Source organism: Salmo trutta, chromosome 9 (assembly GCF_901001165.1).
Source record: "Salmo trutta chromosome 9, fSalTru1.1, whole genome shotgun sequence".
NCBI lineage: Eukaryota > Metazoa > Chordata > Actinopteri > Salmoniformes > Salmonidae > Salmo > Salmo trutta.
Window position 1 is genome coordinate 15,902,511 of NC_042965.1, and position 22,916 is coordinate 15,925,426.

At 43.4% G+C, this 22,916-nt stretch overlaps 1 protein-coding gene across 1 annotated transcript in view; it reads left to right on the forward strand.

Moving 5' to 3' along the window:
• The first annotated feature begins 16,258 nt into the window (after positions 1-16,258).
• LOC115200039 (RIMS-binding protein 2) overlaps positions 16,259-22,916 on the forward strand; it is a 114,014-nt gene continuing 107,356 nt past the window's right edge. The window contains exon 1 of the mRNA XM_029762714.1: positions 16,259-16,400. The gene's annotated coding sequence lies outside the window, so the exon portion shown is untranslated. The remainder of the gene's footprint in view (positions 16,401-22,916) is intronic.

A 22,916-nucleotide genomic window follows, 5' to 3' on the forward strand; every position in this document is an offset into this window, starting at 1 on the left:
CAATCAAACTAGGTAAACGTCACTATAGAGAGAAATAAAGTGGAGTCGCAATTCAAAGGCTCAGACACGAGACGTACAGTATTGTGCAAAAGTTTTAGGCAGGTGTGAAAAAATAATGTAAAGTAAGAATTCTTTAAAAAATACACGTTAATAGTTTGTATTTATCAATTAATAAAATGCAAAGTGAGTAAACAGAAGAAAAATCTACATCAAATTAATATTTGGTGTGACCACCCTTTGCCTTCAAAGCAGCATCAATTCTGCTAGGTACACTTGCACACCGTTTTTGAAGGAACTCGGCAAGTAGGTTGGCCCAAACATCTTGGAGAACTAACCACAGTTCTTCTGTGGATTTAGGCAGCCTCAGATGCTTCTCTCTCTTCATGTAATCCTAGACAGACTCGATGATGTTGAGATCAGGGCTCTGTGGGGGCCATACCATCACTTCCAGGACTCCTTGTTCTTCTTTACGCTGAAGATAGTTCTTAATGACTTTCATTGTATGTTTGGGGTCATTGTCATGCTGCAGAATACATTTGGGGCCAATCAGATGCCTCCCTGATGGTATTGCACTATGGATAAGTATCTGCCTGTACTTCTCAGCATTGAGGAGACCATTAATTCTGACCAAATCCCCTGCTCTATTTGCAGGAATACAGCCCCAAACTTGCAAGGATCTTCCACCATGCTTCACTGTGCCTGCAGACACTCATTCGTGTACCGCTCTCCAGCCCTTTGGTGAACAAACTGACTTCTGCTACAGGCAAATATTTCAAATTCTGACTCATCAGTCCAGAGCACCTGCTGCCATTTTTCTGAACCCCAGTTCCTGTGTTTTCGTGCATAGTTGAGTCCAGGGTCCCACTGTTTTCTGCCAATTCCTTTTGGCCTTCCTGTGACATCGGGTGCTGTAGGTGTCATGGAGGGCAGGTAGTTTGCCCCCGCTGATGCATTGTGCAGACCGCACCACCCTCTGGAGAGCCTTGCGGTTGAGGGCGGTGCAGCTGCCGTACCAGGCTGTGATACAGCCCAACAGGATGCTCTCGATTGTGCATCTGTAAAAGTTTGTCAGGGTTTTGGGTGACAAGCCAAATCTCTTCAGCCTCCTGAGGTTGAAGAGGCGCTGTTGCGCCTTCTTCACCACACTGTCTGTGTGGGTGGACCATTTCAGTTTGTCTGTGATGTGTACGCCTTCTCCACTGCTGTCCCTTCGGTGCATCAAAGCTGGGACCGAGAGACTGAAAAACAGCTTCTATGTCAAGGCCATCAGACTGTTAAACAGCCATCACTAACACTTTAGAGGCTGCTGCCAATAGGCACAGACTAGGAATCACTCGACACTAAGGAATGGGTCACTAGTCACTTTAATAATGTTTACATATCTGGCGTTACTCATCTCATATATATATATATATACTGTATTCTATACTATTCTACAGTATCTTAGTCACTTAATGTTTACGTCTGGCATTACTCATCTCATGTGTATTTTTTTTTTTTTTTTACCTTTATATAACTAGGCAAGTCAGTTAAGAACAAATTCTTATTTTCAATGACGGCCTAGGAACAGTGGGTTAACTGCCTTGTTCAGGGGCAGAACGTCAGCTCGGGGATTCGATCTCGCAACCTTTCGGTTACTAGTCCAACACTCTAACAGCTAGGCTATCTGCTGCCCCATATATATACTGTTATATACACTTATATTATAGTATATTATATATACTGTTTTCTATACTATTCTACGGTATCTCATTCACTTAATAATGCTTACATATCTTGCATTACTAATCCCATAGGTATATACTGTTTTTCTATACTATTCTACTGTATCTTAGTCCGTTCCGCTCTGACATCGCTCGTCCATATGTACAGTATATAGTCTTAATTCATTCCTACTTTGTTGTGTAATTTGTTAGATATTACTTGTTAGATATTAATGCACTGTCGGAGCTAGAAGCATTTCGCTACACCTGAAATAACATCTGCTAATCACGTGTATGTGACCAATGAAATTTGATTCGATCATGTGTGAGGTCATAGTGTCAGAACATTAAGCAGCGGTTGTGCAATGGAGACTGTCAATTGGGATTGCAGAGAGCGTCCTGCTAGAGGAAGGCTGGGAGGGCACTAAACAGAGAAAAAGAGCTGCTGTGGTTGCTAGGCAGCCGAGCAGAGGAGAGAGAGCATATCTTTCTGTTTTTGGGCTCTGTTCATTCCCTCACTTCCTCTCAAGAGCGCAGTACCATAGCCAGCCAGAGGTGGCAGCTTCAGCATGTGTTTTCTCCTCCTCTTCCCACTATCTCCCAATAAGGGAAGAACCCAGGACGGCACAAATAATCTCCTTTAATACCCTTCTGCGCTTGATTTCCCCATCTGGGATTGGATGGTAATGTTCTTGCTGTTGTTTGGGGTAGCCGATTGATTGTGTCCACTGTGCAGTGAGAGAGGGTTTGTCTGGTTGGGCCTTGGGGTATCCTCTTTAGAATAATGACCCATGAGGTGCCTGGGCAGAGTCCCAGTGTCAGCTTACAAAAAAAATGATGGAGAAAGACAGCAACAGAGCAGGGAGGAATGAGCAGGGGGAGGCCACAGCCAGACAGAACCTCATTTGACCTTGTCACCTTCAATCATGGCTTCTCATCAGCTGTGGGGAGATTGGCTGGCTGTGTGTGTGTGGGGGGGGGGGGGTGCTAAAAGGACATATGGACATATCCACTCTCTGTAATTGGAGAGAGTAAAGAGGAAGAGAGAGAAATTACAGTGATTTAAGGCAGCAACTGAGCGCCATCCTAGAGAGAGTGCTGCTGTGTACTGCACTGCCTCTGCACCCCTGCGTGCCTATGTCTGTGTGAGTAAGCGTGTGTGTGAGAGAGAGCGAGAGGGAGAGAGGGGGGCGTGTAGATGTGTGTGCTCTGCTGCACAGCCACGGTAGTGTGAGCTGAATGATGCTCTCTGGCTGTCTCTCTCCACACTGCCTGGCTGTGCCGCTCTCTGATGCCGCGCAGCGCTGATGAACCATTTTAAGCTGCAGCGGACACACACAGCCTGACCAACCACCCGCTTCCCTGCCACGGCCATCGTCCTGGTTCTACCACCTGCTGATGGTCTGACACAGTAGGACACTGCTGCCTCTGCACCGTTCCTACAACAGGCAAATAAAGCGACAGGACTGCTGCTCGTGAGGTACTGTCAAGCCCCCTCTGTTTTTCTCTACAGGCTGCACTGTACTGGCATTTTTTCTACTGCTGCTGATGTTGCTGCAGAAGCACTGTGCTGCTGGGGGAATGATGATCATAACATGCCTCTGTGTCACGGCTCAGCTGCTCTGCAGTGCTCTACATGGATCTCTGCTATATCTGGAGCCAAGAAGAAGAAGGATGCAGAGTATTCCAGCAGGACCAAACAGAATGCTAGCAGTCAGAGGATGTACTGTAGAATAGCTTGAGTATGTCAGGAGAGGATCTGGAGGGATGTTCTATAAGATTCCTGTGCTCTGGAGTTGAAATGTTTGGAGGACACTAGTATTTGTAGTGTGGTAGTGAAGACTTTAGGGACTGTAGTGTTCGTGCTAGTAGTGTTTGGTGCTAATATGCTAGGGAAGACACATTGCGTTCGTGTGCTGGGGAAGTTGATTAGGAGACTGTGTATTAGTTGTGTTTATTTGTAGGGGACATATAGTGTGCGGATGATTTGAATGGGAAACAGTCTAAGTGTGTAGGTGGAATCAACATGGGATATGACAATTAGGGGAAAGCCTATTGGTCAGTTTTAGTGGATGATTTGGGAAATGCTTGTTTTATTTGTGGTCAATGTGTTAGTGTTCATCACTTGTGAGAAATCAGAGGATTCCTGGTATTACAGTTTGTGTTAAAGGGGTTGAATAATTAGCGGGTTGACGTTTGTCATGAATCTTGCCCTGGAGGCTGCAGAACTGGGCGATTCCCGCTACATGTTCCAGCTGCAAATATTCATGAAAACAAAAAGGTACTTTTTGGTCTTAATTTAAGGTTAGGGTTAGCATTGTGGTTAAGGTTAGGATAAGGTGTAAAATTGTGGCTGTGCCAGCTAGTGAACACTCTGCAGAGCTGCCTCCAGAACAATATTCATGACAATAAATACCACCCTGCGAATAATTAAGGGGTAGGATGTGAGTGTTTCATTTGTACTTACTGAATTAGGGCACAACCGCGTTTGGTTGGTAGGTTGATCGTTAGAGGACATAGCTTTAATGGGGTGGCACTGGGGCTGGCATTGGTCCCACTGGGAACACATTGGTCCCACTGGGCACACGTCATTTCAATGAATTTATGTTGAGCCAACGTGGAATAGACGTGGGGTGTGTCTTCTCAGGGATTCATTCAGTGTCGAGCAGCACTTTTTTTTCAAGCGATAGCAGAGATGAGAGAGAAAAAGGAAAGAAGAACTGTATTTTAGTGTGTGTGCGATAGAGAGAATGTGTGTGTGCGTGTGTGTGTGTGTGAATGAGTTCTGTCTGCCTCCCAAGGTCGCTTCTCTGAAGAGGTCCCATAATTAGGGCTGTCACTCTCCACCAATCACCTGGGGCATGAGAGAGTAGCCCTCCACCTCTCAGCCTCATTCATAGCTCCACCTGCCCACTTTGACAAGGAAACATGGTCATCTATCATCCCAGTTACTATCCCCGAAATGCTATCAAGCTGGTTTTCATTACAGTGCATCCGGAAAGTATTCAGATCCCTTGACTTTTCTACATTTTGTCACGTTACAGCCTTATTCTGAAATTGATTAAATAATATTTTTTTCTCATCAATTTACACTCAATACCCCATAATGACTTATTGAAAACAGATTTTTAGACATTTTTGCAAATGCATTAAACATTTAAACAGAAATACCTTATAAGTATTCAGACCCTTTGGTATGAGACTCGAAATTGAGCTCGGGTGCATCCTGTTTCCATAAATCATCCTTGAGATGTTTCTACAACTTAATTGGAGTCCACCTTTGGTAAATTCAATTGATTGGACATGATTTGGAAAGGTAAGTACAGAGAGGTCCTTGATGAAAACCTGCTCCAGAGCACTCAGGACCTCAGACTTGGGCAAAGGTTCACCTTCCAACAGGACAACAACCCTAAGCACACAGCCAAGACAACGCAGGAGTGGCTTCGGGACAAGTCTCTGAATGTCTTTATGTGGCACAACCAGAGCCAGGACTTGAACCTGATCGAACATCTCTGAAGAGACCTGAAAATAGCTGTGTAGCAACGCTCCCTATCCAACCTGACACAGCTTGAGAGGATCGGCAGAGAAGAATGTGAAAAAACCCACAGGTGTGCCAAGCTTGTAGGGTCATACCCAAGAAGACTCGAGGCTGTAATCGCTGCCAAAGGTGCTTCAACAAAGACTAAAGGGTCTGAATACTTATGGAAATGTGATATTTCATTTTTATATTATTCATAATTTAGCTACATTCTTTTTTTTTAAACAGTTTTTGCTTTGTCATTATGGGATTTTGTATCTAGATTGATGAGGGAAAAAAACAATTTCATCAGTTTCAGAATAAGGCTGTAACGTCACAAAATGTGGAAAAAGTCAAGGGGTCTGAATACTTTCCGAAGGCACTGTATGTACTGTAGTACACACTGGTACACACTGGTAGCTGTTTGATGACAGAAAGGACTTGTGATTACCAATCTTCAAAATCAGATTACTCAAATAGAATTTTCCAGTTCCGATCACAACAAATGAGAATTTATGCCAACAACATGACATTGATTCAATGATAATTTTGTGGGAAGGGTTTTTCTAGCTTCAATTCTATAAAAATCTTTAATATGCCCCTCTTTCAGTGATGAAACGACTGCATCGCTAGAGGCACGGTGGTGCTTCCAAGCTGACTGAAATAAAATGGTTGACCCTACCAGACCTATATCATGCAGCCTAATGCAGCCGGTGAAGCCAGCAGCGGAACAGCAGTACGTGTAGAGGTTTTGTCCTGCTTACTTCTTAGCGGTAGATGCATTATGTAAGCGTGCCAGGGTCAGTGCTCCTCCTCCACTGACGAGGATGCTGTGGTGGTGTGGTGTGCAGTAGTAACAGCTGGAGCAGTGCTGAGTGAGTCTGAGACTGATGCGGAGGCATGGGTCAGGACTGGCCCCTCAGTAGAGGAGAAAGGATGGGTTATGCAAGAGGAGCGAAGCGTGGCCCTGTGCACTAAATGCTCTCTCTGGTGACAGAGCTGAGGCTGTAGTAACAGCTGGAGCCTTCTATTACTGCTGCTGCTGTGAGGGGCTGGCCTGTACTGGCTGCAGCATGTGACCAGCGCTAGCTACCACGGTGGGAGGTATCAGTGATATGAACAGCAGGGTCTGTGTCCAGGATTACGCAACAGCATCTTCTCTGCCTGGGAAGGCAGGTCTATAAAGATGCCAGTAGTAGACGGCCCAGTGACAGTGCGTCATCATCACCCCCGTCATTGTTGCCGTGAGCCTGTCTGGTGCATAAGGCAAGCATGTGATTTTTCTCTTCCCTTCCGCCTGCTGCTGAAAAGCGATGTGTTTCAGGGCTTTTCCAAAGTATGCGAGCAGATTTAGTTGTACCGTATATTTGCAAACCCAGTTCATCCATGATTTGTAATTCCTCTCTACACACTTGATCCTAAGCTACCAGATACACAAGTGTGTGTCTGTTTGTACGTTTACACAACATATCACAGTGCACACACACACATTTGCGTTATGCTCTAGCTCCCCCGAGCATATAGCGTGTTTATTGTTCTTTTTTATTTAACCTTTATTTAACTCGGCAAGTCAGTTAAGAACAAATTCTTATTTACAATGACGGCCAAACCCTCCCCTAACCCGGACAACACTGGGCCAATTGTGCACCGCTCTATGGGACTCCCGATCATGGCTGGTTTTGATACAGACCAGGATCGAACCCGAGTCTGTAGTGACGCCACTCAGGATCCCTCATGTAAATGGGATGTAAGTGGAAATGTTGTGCCAGCTGTAGGTCGTTGTAGCCACAGGGCTGCTGGGTTTGTGTGTTTGTGTGTTTGCTGCAGGCTCGAGGAGAGGCGGGGAGAGCCGCTAGTAAACTACCTCAGGGATCTGGTCTGATCCCATTCATAATTGATTCGTTTGGAGTTAATCTGGGGGTATACACTCGGTCAGAGGGCTACACTGATTGTGCTGTTGGGACAGACAATCTGATGGATGCTCTGTAAACCTTACGTGGAGGGTCATTTGTGTGTTTTCTTTTGATTAAAGGTGATTATGCAGCTCTGTGTTACTTCACCCAGTAATCAGGGGTCCTATTCAATCAAACCTGGTCTGGAATAAGTCAAATAACATCATTATTGTATTGCTAGAATGTGTTTAGATGCATATACTAAAACAAGGTTAACAGAACAGTGTGATAGAAAAAGACAATCAAATGCATATCACTCATGTCTTCTACAAAGTCAGTATTGGGTTGAATTGTTTGGACTGGTCTGTGGTGGTGTGGTCTGGCTGCACACAGAGGCTGCTACTGATGCTGCTCTATCGCTGGCACTATGTCCTCGTCAGGCCATTGATTGTCTTAATTTCGGGCGGCAGGTAAACTAGTGGTTAGAGCGTTGGGCCAGTAACCGAAAGGTTGCTGGATTGAGTCTCCGAGCTGGTAAAAAAAGGTAAAAATCTGTTGTTCTGCCACTGAACAAGGCACTTATCCCACTGTTCCTAGGCCGTCATTGTAAATAAGACTTTGTTCTAAACTGACTTGCCTAGTTAAATAAAGGTTAAATAAAAATAAAACATTTGAAATGAATGAGGAGATGGGTGGAGACGAGGCTGCCCGGGGGGTGGAGACGAGGCTGCCCGGGGTGTGGAGAAGAGACTTCCCGGGAAGGAGAGGGCTCCTGAGGCAAGGCTATGTAATGGCTGCAAGGGACCACTGTGGTGAACAAGGGTTCACTCAGAGGGAAAGCACAGGCAGCACCCACATTCTCATCTGCAACAGTAAGATATACATTATATGAAAATCACATTTAAACTGAAGATAGGGTGACGTGACTACATCTGACTCAAAACCAACATTTTGGTAATAGCAACAGCTTCTTTGGTGCTTGTCAAAGTGCAGGTGATCTTTTTTTTAAAGGTTGGGGTTCAGTTCCATAGAGCTTCTCTCAGTCAGCAGTGTTGGCTTTTCCCTTAACTTTCAACAGATTAGTGAAGATTGTCACAGGTTGGAGAAGTCGGGTCTGTCTGCTGGTCCGGTATGTCTGTCCAGGGCTCCAGTCACAACAGACAGGATGAATGGGACAGCCTTAGTTTGGGCAGCCTGTCAGGGTTCACTAGAGATGGCACATCACTCCAGTCCAGATCAGGGGAGGTGCATGATTACGTTGGTCTCTAGGGTCTGGCCAAAATCCAGCGGAGGCAGCGGCGATTAGAGCCAGGATTTGCATTGTAATGAAAAAGCTTATCTCTGCAGGTTCAATCTCTATCTCTGTCCCCGGCCGGCTCGGTTTGGTTGATATTCTCCCTGATCTGATCACTCTCTGCTATGGTGTACTGTGTTAGAGCAACTATGAATGAAGTGGATCTGCATTTCTCACAGCATCAAGTTAGCTTGGCATGTTTTCCTAGGCCTTTCTGATATGCATCATGTATAACAATGTCTTGTTCGATGTTGCTTCTATATGCTTAGTTTCATATTCTTACAGTTATCTACACATTAACCAGACAGGTGCTTCCAATTTTTTTTGCGGGGGTCTGAATTCAGAAAGAATCTCTCAGATCCTTCTTCTGATACTTGCGGTATGAGACTATAAGATTGGCCAGTGGAATCGATTGATATACCACTGCCTGCTTCCAATGGAAACCCACAAGAACATGATACACTAGACTAGAGCAAGTAAGGACATGTGTGATGTGAGAGACATAGGATCCAGTGTATGGTATAGTTCTTTTGTCCATAGTGACATGCTGCAGCTCCTCTCAGTGTACGCTGTCCACCCTCCCCTGTCTGTCTGAGGTTAATGGGAGTAACTGGCCGCTGATTACAGCATAGTATTGGCGGGAAGCAGAGCAGACACACACTGCCAGTCTGCTGCTCGTGGCACGCTGGCTGTCTGGCTGGTTCCACAACATTTTTTAATTCTGACTAGAATTAATGGATTGCTAATGTGCTGTGGTGTTAAATGCTTTGTGTTTGTGTGGGGGAATTAATTCGTAGGCCCTGATCAAGTGGAGTTTCACACATTACGAGGAATAGCTTTTTTTCCTCACTGGGATACTATATGATCATTCTCATTTCTTAGGGATTCATCTTAAAGTAACTGTCCAGTCAAAATCTCCCTTTTAAAAGTACATATTATATTAACTCACTCAAATAATGTTGTTGACTCTTGCTATACTCGTATGTGGATAAAAGCAGAACTTGTAGAAAAAACACAAAAAACCCCACCTCAAACTTGTGTCTAACAGAGACCATTGCAAAAATGCTTGCTATTTCCTCATAGAGGATGATGTCATTATCATGAGGATGAGCTGGCCAATTAGAGGTCTACTCGTATGAATATTTTTAATGAGCGGTATACGACCACACCATTCTGTTGTTTGGGTACGCCCACACCATTCCAACACAGAAAAGCTGCTTTTTAAAATACTTAATTACCATTTTTGGTAAGTAAAACTATTTCACTCATATTGTCATTAATTACAGGTCATAGAAATCTGTAAACACTGGATAGTTACTTTAACCATTTGTTTGGTAGGCTCTCTTCAGGGATGCAGTGTCTGTAATGTGGAGTCTATAGGTTGGGTATAAGCCTCCTCTCCCGTCTCCAGTCTCCATGCACAAGTCACAATGAGCAGGGGCACAGGGTCATTTCATAAAAAATCTCTAATAAGATGGATTGAATCAGCCTTGTTCTGGCTAAAATGAATTAAAAAGATAGACATGACATACAGACTCCTAAATTGAGTCATTATACCTGCTGAACTCAAGCTAAATATGACGTGTTCCTATTTCAACAAGTAAATATTTACTAACCCTGGGCCACAGTCCAGGTTGAGCTCTGTACAAATGGTCCTCCACTGGAAATTACATTTACATTACATTACATTTAAGTCATTTAGCAGATGCTCTTATCCAGAGCGACTTACAAATTGGTGCATTCACCTTAAGATATCCAGTGGAACAACCACTTTACAATAGTGCATCTAAATCTTTTGGTGGGGGGGGGTTAGAAGGATTACTTTATCCTATCCCAGGTATTCCTTAAAGAGGTGGGGTTTCAGGTGTCTCCGGAAGGTGGTGATTGACTCCGCTGTCCTGGCGTCGTGAGGGAGCTTGTTCCACCATTGGGGTGCCAGAGCAGCGAACAGTTTTGACTGGGCTGAGCGGGAGCTGTGCTTCCTCAGAGGTAGGGAGGCGAGCAGGCCAGAGGTGGATGAACGCAGTGCCCTTGTTTGGGTGTAGGGCCTGATCAGAGCCTGAAGGTACGGAGGTGCCGTTCCCCTCACAGCTCCGTAGGCAAGCACCATGGACTTGTAGCGGATGCGAGCTTCAACTGGAAGCCAGTGGAGAGAGCGGAGGAGCGGGGTGACGTGAGAGAACTTGGGAAGGTTGAACACCAGACGGGCTGCGGCGTTCTGGATGAGTTGTAGGGGTTTAATGGCACAGGCAGGGAGCCCAGCCAACAGCGAGTTGCAGTAATCCAGACGGGAGATGACAAGTGCCTGGACTAGGACCTGCGCCGCTTCCTGTGTGAGGCAGGGTCGTACTCTGCAAATGTTGTAGAGCATGAACCTACAGGATCGGGTCACCGCCTTGATGTTATATAGTATACCATACTATATTATAACTGTCCATACTATACCTTACTATACCGTACTATGCCTGTCTATACTATACCTGTCTATACCTTGCAATACTACACCGTGCTATACTATACAATCCATGTCTATACTATCCCTGTCTATACTATACCATACCTTACTATACATGTCTATACTATACTATACTTAACGAAACTATACCTTTCTATACTATCCCTGTCTACACTATACCGGTCTACACTATCCCTCAAATGGAGAATTTGATTGAGACTGCCTGAGCCAGAAATGCAAATACAGTGCTGCTTGAAAGTATGTTGTGCATTTACAGATTTTTTTTGTTTTTAACCATGAAATCTTAATTTAATCAGAACCAGTCTTTTGATCTGACATAACAGGTTTATATTTACCAATACCATATGTTGGTGTATAGGAAATCATGTTTGTAGTATAATTGAAAAAAAATAAAGGAATTAGTGCAGTTGCAAAAATAAGTGAACCCCAAGTTGCGTTGGTTAAATCAAGTAGGTAAGTAGAATCAGGTGGGTAAATAATTGGGTACCAAATGAACCAATCAAAGGAGAGATCGTTTGGAAAGCGTTTGGGCGGGGCTCTGATAAATAGAGATAAGAAACCTGGTTAGTTTGGTGTGACCCATCCATGTGAATGCAAAGCACACCATGCCGAGAGGAAAGGAGATCTCAGAGGACATCAGGACGAGGGTAGGGAGAGCACATCAGTCTTGTGAAGGCTATAAAATCATCTAAAAAAGATTTGATCTCTATCAGCACTGTGAGGCAAAAGAATTACAAATGGAGAGCATTTACCATGACAGCAACTTGGCCTGAAAGTGGACGCCCTTCCAAAATATCCCCAAGAGCCACAAGAACAATAATAAATCAGGTAAAAGCCAACCCAAACATAACATCTAGAGATTTGCAGTCCTCGGTGCACCTCAGGTAACTGCATGCTTCAACAAGAACACTGAATCGAAATGCGTTCATGGGAGGGTTGCTAGGAAGAAGCCTCTGCTGTCAAAAAAAAAAAAAACTGCCCATCTTAACTTTGCCAGAGACCACCTGGACAAACCTGAAGGTTTGTGGAAGTCCATTCTCTGGACCGATGAGTACAATATTGACGTTTTTGGTCACTATCAACACCGCTATGTTTGGCGAAAACCCAACACTGCCTACCACCAAAATAACCTTATCCCAACAGTCAAGCATGGTGATGGGAATGACAAGATCTCAGGCTGATTTCCCCCCTCTGGACCTGGACGACTCTGCATCATTAAGGGAACCATGAATTCTGAGGTATACCAGGAGATTCTTGAACAGAACGTTAGGCCATTAGTCAAGGAGCTAAAGCTGGGGATGAAAATGGGTCTTCCAACAAGACAACGACCCAAAGGATTCAAGAAAATCTACCAAACAATGGCTCAGGAAAAATAAGATTGTTTTGGATTGGACAAGTCAAATTCCTGACCCAAATCCAATCGAGATGCTGCGGCAGGACCTGAAGCAGCCAGTTCATACCAGACACCCCTCCTATAAGGAGGAGTAGGCAAAAATCCCTCAAAACTGATGTCAGAGACTGATTAGTGGCTATAAGAGACGTTTAATCCAAGTTATCACTGCTAATGGAGGTGCCACAAGCTATTGATGTCACGACTTCCGCCGGAGTCGGTCCCTCTCCTTGTTCGAGCAGCGTTCAGCGGTCGACGTCACCGGCCTTCTAGCCATCACCGATGCACTTTTCATTTTCCAATTGTTTTGTCTTTGTTTTTTACACACCTAGTTCCAATTCCCCCATTACATATTCATTATTTAACCCTCTGGTTTCCCCCATGTTTGTGTGCGTGTTTGTTTTATTGTAAGGCTGTATCTGACGGCTGGTAATTTGTTACCGGGTTTTGTATTTACACCCGTTTATTTCGTGGTACCGGTATTTTTCCAGCACCATAGTATTGTGTTTATACTGATGTTTTCTTGAATTAAATAATTAAATATGCATCTCACCTCTCCTGCGCCTGACTCCTTTCACCAGTTACCCACAGCCTTGACAATTGACTGAAGGGTTTTGCACATATCAAATCTGAGTTTCTGTAAAATAAACCACTTTCGTTATATAAACAATGAAAATATATATTTTTTTAGTTTCTGTCATTTACTTGGAATGTTTTTATTACGAATTGGGGTTTAGATAAGGATTTTGTTAATTTTAATATTTTATAGCAAAATAATGACCAGCCCTATAGGGATCAGATAGTTTCAAGCAGCACTGTACATATTGATCTTGATATAGCATGTCTATGACTTAATTCATTCTGATTAAGGTATATAGGGAGACCTACCCTTCAGTCCTGGCAATCACAGTTGACAGAATCATTTTTCTTTATGGTCCAGGAATACGACACTCTCACATACATCCCTTGCCTATTGCCTACACTTACAGTGAGTGAGTGCTACACTACCTTTCAACAAAAATGCACTTATGAATCATTCCTGAACGTATAAATGTTCTCAACCACATTTCAGGTTGTCCATGAATGTGGCTACTGACAAGCATAAGTATCTGATGAAAAAAAACAAGTCAGTGTTGCTCAAATTTATGGAGCATTTATAGAGCAGAAATATTTCATCTCAAGGCTATTGGACAGGGGCATGCGGTGGGGTAAGAACAACCTGGGTCCAGATGTCCGTTTGTGTTATGGAGGTAGGCGAGCTGCCTCCTGCCAAAAGAAACAAACACTAATTGCCCGTTGGCCTCTGATTGGAGATGTGCAGCTGGGGACTAGTGGTAAAAATATCCCTGTCTGTTCCATTCCCATGAGCGGCAGGCAGGCATACAGCACCATTGCATTAGTATGCAGTGGCAGAGGATGGCACCGGCACAGACATCTTCCGGCCATTTCCACAAATGTCAGGGCAGAGGAGGGAGCGACACCAACACTGGGGCCGGTAAATTGCCAGCAACCCCTTTGGGTGAGCTGCTCCATATGGACTGGCCTACTGAACCATCGTCCTCTATACACTGGGAGGGAATGTCACATATAAACAGCAAAGCTGCTGGTGTCATGACATGGTAGTGTTGTGTTTCTGTCCCCAGCTAGCTAAAGCCAGGCTGTGTTCCCATGATGTAGGCATTTCCCCCTCTCCCATGCAGAGATGGCCTTCCCCGGCTGGCCTTCCCCGGCTGGCCTTCCCCGGCTGGCCTGCCCTGGCTGAGTCGAGTTACAGCTCTTTCTCTAGTCTATGACACAGAAGCAGCATCTGGTTCCACCTGACTGAAATCATGAATAATTCAAGAGGGCATTATTATTTTTGAGCTAGCTTCACTGGCTTGGCAATAATAAGTAGTTTAGCTACTGCTATCAGCACCGCCTGCTAAGCGGTCCAACATGGAGAGAGGATGTTATTTTACCACGTCGTTGGCAACTTATACTTGTGTGGGTTTGTAAGAATTAGGTTGAGTGAGTGTTGCGGTGCTTTGTTACCTAGATATGTAGATGTTTCCTTTGCCTGGTGTTGGAATGGAGGGAATTGTATGTAAACAGCCTTGGACCATCTGTGTGTTTGTGGATTGCTTTCCTACCTTCATATCTCTGTCCCTGAGCTCAGTATTGTACAGTATGTTTCAGTTTATGTTTTATGGACAATATCTGCATGACGTTACAAGCATGTTACAGACTTGACCTAGTATTATCAATGATCAACAAATATTATTTTTTCTTAGCCTGCAGTAGACCTACATCTCTGTAGATTATGCCTTCATGGACAATTGCTTACGATTTCTCTTTTAGTGAGCTTTTGCTTGTCTATGTGTGTGTGTGTGTGTGTTTTTCTGTCTGTGTGTGTGTGTGTGTGTTTGCATGTATAGTCCGATCTCTTTAGAGCTGTATGTTTGCTCAAGGCAACAGATGTGCAGGTGGTCTAGTCTACACAATCCTTTGTATGCTGTAACTGGAGCCTTACTGGAGCATCAGGGGGAAAAGTGCTCATAATTAGCCCAGCATCAGCAGCAAGACAGGTTGTTTTTCCACTCAGACCACCTGCTAGTCCTGTTCTGGGTTACTCTATAACCCACTGGGCGGACACAGGGAAACTAACATGGTGAATAGTGTAGCTATATGTCAGCAACACTCAACTGTAATATCTTAGAAAACGAACAGGAACTTGGCATGAATATGAACAGCGTAGGCTATACTAAAATATGAAAATACTACATGTCATGTCTCAAAATCGATATCTACAGTATCTTACCTCTATATTGTTTTATGTCCTCCGGATTTGAGAAGATGACGAGTTCAATGGTAAGCCTGTCCGGTAGCTTTAATTCTCACACAGCATCCAGCCTATCTGACGCCATGTTATTTTCCTGATTTATGGCCCCAAAATGTATCTGGCTTCCATTGATTTAGTCACCCTAATTTTGACCATCCTACAAGGGTAAAAACGATAATACATTTTGATCAGATTATGATAAAGACATTAGGTTTGGACCATTGGTTTTCTTAGGGTGTTATCTATCTACCCAATTGGTCAACAGATGCGTTTTTGACTGGACACCTTAAACATTAGCAACGTTTTGTGTAAGTTGAATAGATGCTTATAGGCAGGTCATAACCTAGCTGAGGAACGCTCAACCCCGTTCTCTTATATTAAGGTGGGGGTGAGTATTGATAACTGGTCGCACAATTTGCTACCAACAACATTGAATCACCATCAGTCGATAAAAATGTCAATTCTGAAAACATTTACTTGTACATATGTTTGTCCTGTACATCTCTGGGCCTTCCACAGGGTTCTGAAAGTCATACTTTTAATAAAAACGTATAGAATACAACCACTGACTTTTTCCTAATTTTGTTGCTCAACTGGAGATGTTCTACAGCAGGGGGGAAACTCCTTCCATGGAGGGCCTAGTGTCTGCAAGTTTTTGATTTGAACTTTTAATTAATCCCTAGACAACCAGGTGTGGGGAGTTACTTACTAATTAGTGACCTTAATTCATCAATGAAGTACAAGGGAGGAGCGAAAACCCGCAGACACTCTGCCCTCCGTGGAATGAGTTTGACAGCTGTGTTCTACAGTATGTAAACTGAGATTCAATTGGTACAAGTCAGTAGTATTTGAAAAAGGTTTTTATTAAAAGGATGAATTTCAACACCCTGTGGAAGGATCACAGTTACAAAGGTACAGGTAAGCCGTTTCAGATTATATATATATATATATTTTTTTTACAAGTATCAACTGATGGTGACTAAATGTTGTTGCTAGTGAATCGCGCGACCAGTTATTAATATTAAACTTCCCCTCAAAATAAGAGAATGGAGTTGAGCGTTCCTCAGCTAGTCAAAACCATTTCAGGTCATTGATAATGACTCGCTGAAATAATTCAGATGACCATGACAGAATTTTAAACTTATCTCATGTTTACTCCACAGTTGAGAAAGGAAGTTGTGCCCCTCCACTTCCCAGATGTAGCGCCCCAGTGTCAGCGGGGGGATAGACTACATCTTCTAGAGGACAATAGAGCCCTGAAACTGAAGCCTGGGGCTTTCAACCAACACAAGCTACAGCATATACTGCTGGTGAGTCATTGCCTCTCTATCTCTATCTGTCTGAGGCTGTAGTGATGGATATTATTTTCAGTGGCAAGAGGCTGCTGTCTTCTTGGCAAGGTAAGGCAGTCACCCATAGCAGTCAGAAGCTGTATTTTCCCCCTTTGTTTCCTGCTCTGGAATGTGAACCTGTGAACCATAAATAATTGTTCCTACAGCTAGACTGCTAATTCTGCTAAAGATTTAAATAAGTTGACTGTCTGTTCGTTTGTCTGTTTGGAGTAGTAGGCTGACGGATTAATTGGGGACAGTTTGAATAGTTACTGGTGATGTCACTGCTGCTGATGGACAAAGCTTTAAGATGTTGTGGCTCTAGACCCAACCTCTGAAGCCTAATAAAAATCCTCTATGCAAAAACTATTCTCATGAAAGTGAAGGCTAAGATCTGTTTGGAAGCCACAGTCTACCACTCTCCTTATTTAGCCAACAGTTTCCAGCCCTAACAAGTGGAAGCTGCAGTAGCCGATTACACTAGCCATATGCTACTGGCCTGTATGCAGCAGGGCAATGGCATTGGGACTAAACAGGTTATTGGAGGGAGGGGAGGGGGGCAAGCATGTAATGTATCCTCCTGTCCTCAGGCTGATCCCAAGCTGTGTCTTCACAGCGGAGACTGCGTGTAATTCCCCAGGCTTCCCCTGATGTCTTCATGTTGTTTAATATGAATGAGCTACATCGATTAGCTTTCAGGGCACTGCTTGTGTTGAGGGGATGGGGATTAGCTGTGTGTGCGTGTGTGCACGTGTGTGTGATTTTATAACTTGCTGTACTGTTACTTTGAAATCTTGAACGATAGCTAGATTGGTGTACAACCGTTTCTTGTCAGTGGATGTTTGTACTATCAGTTTGATTTCTCTGTTTGTAAGATTCCATCAATTGCGTGTGCTGAATGGAAATAGAGAAAAGGTCTAACAGCTTTCAAGGTTATTCACAAACTTGAATAGTGTTGAGATATAATGAGATATTGTGGCTTTCAGTCTGACAGCTACAGTCTAAGGGTGTGAGGTCGGGGGTTCTGTGTGTTGTTTGCAAAGACAGGAAGGTGTTAAATTGTATTTTTCAATTCTCAGCTATGTGATACTTAGCCTTCAAAGAAATAGTCTGTCTTTTCACCATTCTTCTGTCAGCTATTTAATCCCACTGCCGAATCAAACTGAATTATTTTGAACACATTCTCGGCCCTAGACTCATGTAATATTCAGTTGAAACCTCATTCTCCTAGAGCCTCTAACTAGCAATGTAGATTTGGCCAATGTTATAAAACACGACTTTTACCCACACGATATAGTGCTAGAGAAAGCTGTCCAGCAGGCTATTAGCCGCCAGCCAGGTGTTGTCTTCATTTGTTCTGTGATTTGTCCTGTTTCGGTGACATGGTTAGACTAGCTCTGGTCACACAAACCCCTGCCCCCTCTACCTGGAAGTTGCTAGGAAACGAGTGCTTCTGAAGTCAACTTACATCCTAGAATTTCATTAAGCTGTTGTTTTACATTTCTCAGTCAACAGAGAAATGGGATGGGAGGAACGGGAAAGAGACAAGGGGAGGAATGTTAGTCCCCTGAAGTGAGAGAACTGCAGATTATGGTTTCTGAAATGATTGTCGTGGCATCGGTAATTACTGATACTGGATGCTCCCATGGAAGACTGAGTGAAGTGGTAATGAAAAACTAACAGAGCGTGTGGTACTTCTGTAGCAAGCCCCATTAGCCTCCAACTCTGTTATCTTCTAATGGAGATACAATCAGCAAAGCCGCAGACTCATGTTAGCAAAGGTATCACTTTTCATGTACATGGCTGTCTGCTAACATTAACATGTGACCACCACAAAACATTCCTGTCATGTTTAATGCTAGCTCGATAAGGAAGGATGTCTTGTGTATATTACATTTTTTGACAATAAACAAAAAGGTACATAGACAAAAACAATAGACATTTACTTACATACATTTCCACCAACATGAATGACATCACACTTGCTTACACCCACATGTTCCCACCGTATTCACACCCAATGTTATTTTTAATGCTTGTAAGACTGCCCCATATGATTTCAAATTGTGTTATGTTTGTCTGTAGCCAGATTTTGTTCAATATTTAAATAAAGCATTTGATTCTTCCATTCTCTTAATGTTGGAGTATCCAACGTTTAACTTCCTGTCACGTCCTGACCAGTGAGAAGGGTCATTTTGCCATAGTAGTATGGTCAGGGCGTGGCAGGAGGGTTGTTTTGTGTGTTTTGGGGTGGGTTTGTTTCTAGGGGAATTTGTTCTAGTTTTCTGTTTCTATGTTTCATTTTCCTTGTGTGGCCGAGTATGGTTTCCAATCAGAGGCAGGTGTCTTTCGTTGTCTCTGATTGGAAGCCATACTTAGGCAGCCTGTTTTTCTTTGGGCTTTGTGGGTGTTTATTTTCTGTTTAGTTATTGTACCTGACGGAACTGTTGGTCGCGTTTGTTATTTTGTTGTTTCAAGTGCATTCATTAAAATTCTAAAGATGAGCACTATACACGCTGCACCTTGGTCTAATCCTTTCGACGCCTGTGACACTTCCAGTATTTAAGTAATAGCTTCTTTAATATTGTCCAACCCATTGCCATGTCTTGAAATAGACAAATGAAAGAATGTCTTTGGTGGGGTAATTGGTATTACTGAAAATAAATATTAAACATTTGAGAGCCATGCCATTCTAAAGAGATTTATTCTACCTGGAAGATTTATGGGGAGATTGTTTAATTTAGTTAGATATGCTTTCATGTTGTTGAGTAATGGGAGAAAGTTATCTTTACATGTTTGTCACTTATTAAGCATCCTGTGTATTTCATCTTTTTTTGTGGTCCTCTTAAAGGATTGCTGTAGATCAAGTGTCAAACTCATTCCACGGAGGGCCAAGTGTCTGTGGGTTTTTGCTCCACCCTTGTACTTGATTGAGGAATTAAAGTCACTAATTACTAAGGAACTCCCCTCACCTGGTTGTCTAAGTCTTAATTGAAAAGTAAAAAATAAAACTTGCGGACGCTAAGCCCTCCATGGTATGAGGTTGACACCCCTGCTGTAGATCATGAGTTATTATTTGTGTTTTTCCCATTGCCATCACGTTCATTTTATATCCTGAGATAAGAGAGTATTCACAAAATATTTTTAACAAGGGGGGCATTGGGTTTTCTATTTTAGACGCTTGACGTGCTGCAAGCGCTCATTGTTTTTTATGAGCATACTAACCCACATGGGTGATTGAAAGACACACTCCAGTCCAGTTGGTGGCGGTAATGCAAGTTAAAGTTGGTTGCCAACTGCTATATAAAATCCACAGATGAAGAAGAAACAGGATGACCTAGGAGAGATTCATTTAAAAAACTAACTAAAACCTTAATCAAAGAAAACTAACTAAAACGTGGTCAAAGGACCACATTTGGGAAACCCTGAACTAGCTAGGTAGGTAGCTGTTTAGCTTTCAAGCATATTCACTAATTTGTTTTGTAAACAGTTAACAAGCTAGTTAGCTACTACATGTTCTTGACAAACTGTCAACAGAGTAGCTGGCAAGCAACAAGATATACCAAATAATAGTCTAAAAACCACTTTAGGATAAATAAATCAGATTTGACCGTTCAGAGACACGTTGCATGGCCAGGAATCAGATTTGTACCTGACTTCAAACCACCTACAAAGGTGGTTGGAAATGTGGCTCGAAAGATCTGATTTGAATCGGATAAGATTTGAATCGGATATGCCACAAATTGGATTTGAGTCACAACTGGCATTGTGAACGAGGCATAAGAGCATGTCAGTCTCACAGTAATCACACTACTACTACTGCTCACAATCATGTTCATCATCAACCTCTGAATAACTCCCCATGATAAAGCAACAGTTAGGAATGCAAAGGAAGGAGGACTCCTGTCTAAAAGGCATCCTGTTGTATACAGTGGTTGTGAATATATATTTTAGAATAGGAGAACAGAGGATGGTGAAAGCGCTGACACCACTGCTCTGCTCAAGCAGTGACGCAGCCTGAAGGTGTGTGTGTTTCTGCTCTTCCTGTTCCACGCTCCTCTGCATTTATTCCCTCTGATCTCTCTTTATTGCGGCATCAGAACCCGAACAAACACACACAGGAATATTCAGATGGGGTTAGGGTGATGATGCTACACAATCCTCACAAAAACTGTGTGTGTGATGCAGCAGGGCAGGCTGCTGTACTGGGGGGCTGCCTCCCCATGCCCATGTTTACTAGAGTAGTAATGAAATTAGAGCGGCGTGGCGCCCACACTACAGGCCTCCACCGCTGCCGTAATTCAATTAGCCTTCTTATTAACGCTCTGGAGCAGCCGGCCAACCCAGCCGACCTGGGACCCGGGACTATGCTGCTGCTCTGAGTCTGAAGATAAACACACCATTCACTCCGTAGTACTCCTCACTGACTCTAGAACCTTTACATTCTCAACATTTGTTTTCACTCTAGAATGTTCAAAATACTGACTGCTTTGTATTCAGAACTGTGTCTTTGTATTCATTAATGCTTTGTGCTGTACTGGGCAGTATTAGCTAGTACTTTATGACTTTGGTTGGAACAAGGCCCATTCTTGTGTTGTAACAGGTTAAGTGCATTGCAGGAGTTGACATGTGTGCCATACTTGTACTGTACAGGGAGATAAAAGGAGAGGTTGGAGTTGAGCCAGATAAAGAAAACACACATGTACACACACGCTCACACACACACACAGCTAGTGCAAGAGTCTTTACTAGATTACATTGAAGATGCTGAGATAACACTCCCCCAGGATCAGGTTCAGTTCGGTTGTGAAAGCCAACTGACATTTACTCCTGAGGTGCTGAACTGTTGCACCCTCTACATACACTGTGATTATTATTTGACCCTGCTGATCTTCTATGAACGTTTGAACATCTTGAAGAACGATCTGGCCTTAATGGCCATGTAGTCTTATAATCTCAACCCGGCACAGCGAGAAGAGGACTGGCCACCCCTCAGAGCCTGGTTCCTCTCTAGGTTTCTTCCCAGGTTCCTGCCTTTCTAGGGTGTTTTCCTAGCCACCATGCGTCTACATCTGCATTGCTTGCTCTTTAGGGCTGGGTTTCTGTATTAGCACTTTGTGACAACTGCTGATGTAAAAAGGGATTTATAAATACATTTGAGTTAATTCCAGCCTGCTAATACTACAACACTGTCATGACCATACACCTGAATCATTAGTTATCTGATAAAACATATACTATCTATGTGGTACAATCAGTGGACGTATCAACGGTTCATGTAAAAATCTTTGGCTTTTATTTACCTTGTGTGTGTGTATTTGTTCTAGAGAGAGTGGACAAAGTCACCACAGTGCCCATATAACTGGGTGGTAGAGTTAAAGCTCTGCTAAGTTTCTCAATCACTGTATTGAGGTTATTAAAATTCCAATCTGCTGGAGGCTCCCTTTCTTGCCTTCTCAGAATGAATGTGCCCTTTTAATAATGTAACTGGTTTTAACAAGATCGTATAACGTTCATCTAACTTTCATAAGCCTGTTAGCCCAGTGACGAATTCATGCCATGGCATCCGAGGCTATTACGGTGCCACAGAGAAGAGCAATGAGTAAGAGTGAGAAGCCCCTATGGAGGCTGGAGAGTTGTACTGTACATACTGTAGCGGTTTCAGGGGTTGTGTTGTGGATATGTACCTGCGAGGTTTCTTTGTTTTTGGCTGCCAGGACCACGGACAGCAATGCGAAGTATTCCCCAGAGGCAGGACCACGGACAGCTCAGGGGAAACTTCTAGCCAAATTGATATATCAGGAACACGGCCAAAGCCTGATGATGATGATGATGATGATGATGATGATGATGATAATAATAATAAACAGGTTTAACCCTTTACTCGGACTGGTGTTGTGTGGCTGTATGTGTAAAACCCAACTTACAAAGAACCCGGTACCGAAAACCCTACATTGGTGGAGAATGCGGGCAAGGCAGTGAGGATAATCACTCACCAATTTTTATTTTATTTTTTGTAACAAGCGGAAACCAATCGCTTGTTATTGAAGGAACAAAGGGAGTGTCAACTGCAGATCAATATGGACATGCAGAAGTTACCTGCTGAAATCACTGTGGTGAAAATTGCTCAACAGACCGTTGGTTTACCCATGATGGCCACTCGGTATCTGCAGAAAATGATGCCAAATGATGACGTTGAGACTTTCCTAAAGACATTTGAACACACGGAAGAATGAGCGGCATGGCCACAGATAAAGTGGGCAGGAATACTGGCTCCTTTTCTTTGTGGGGAAGCACAACAGGCGTGATCTGATCTGGAAGCAACAGAAGCCAATGACTATGACACACTGAAGAAGGAAATATTCGCACGGTTGGGAGTCACTGTCTCTTTGAGGGCACAGTGGTTCCATACTTGGACGTATAAACCCGAGAAGGCACCCAGGTCACAGATGTTTTACCTGGTCCACCTAGCCAAAAAATGTCTGGAGCCTGCGA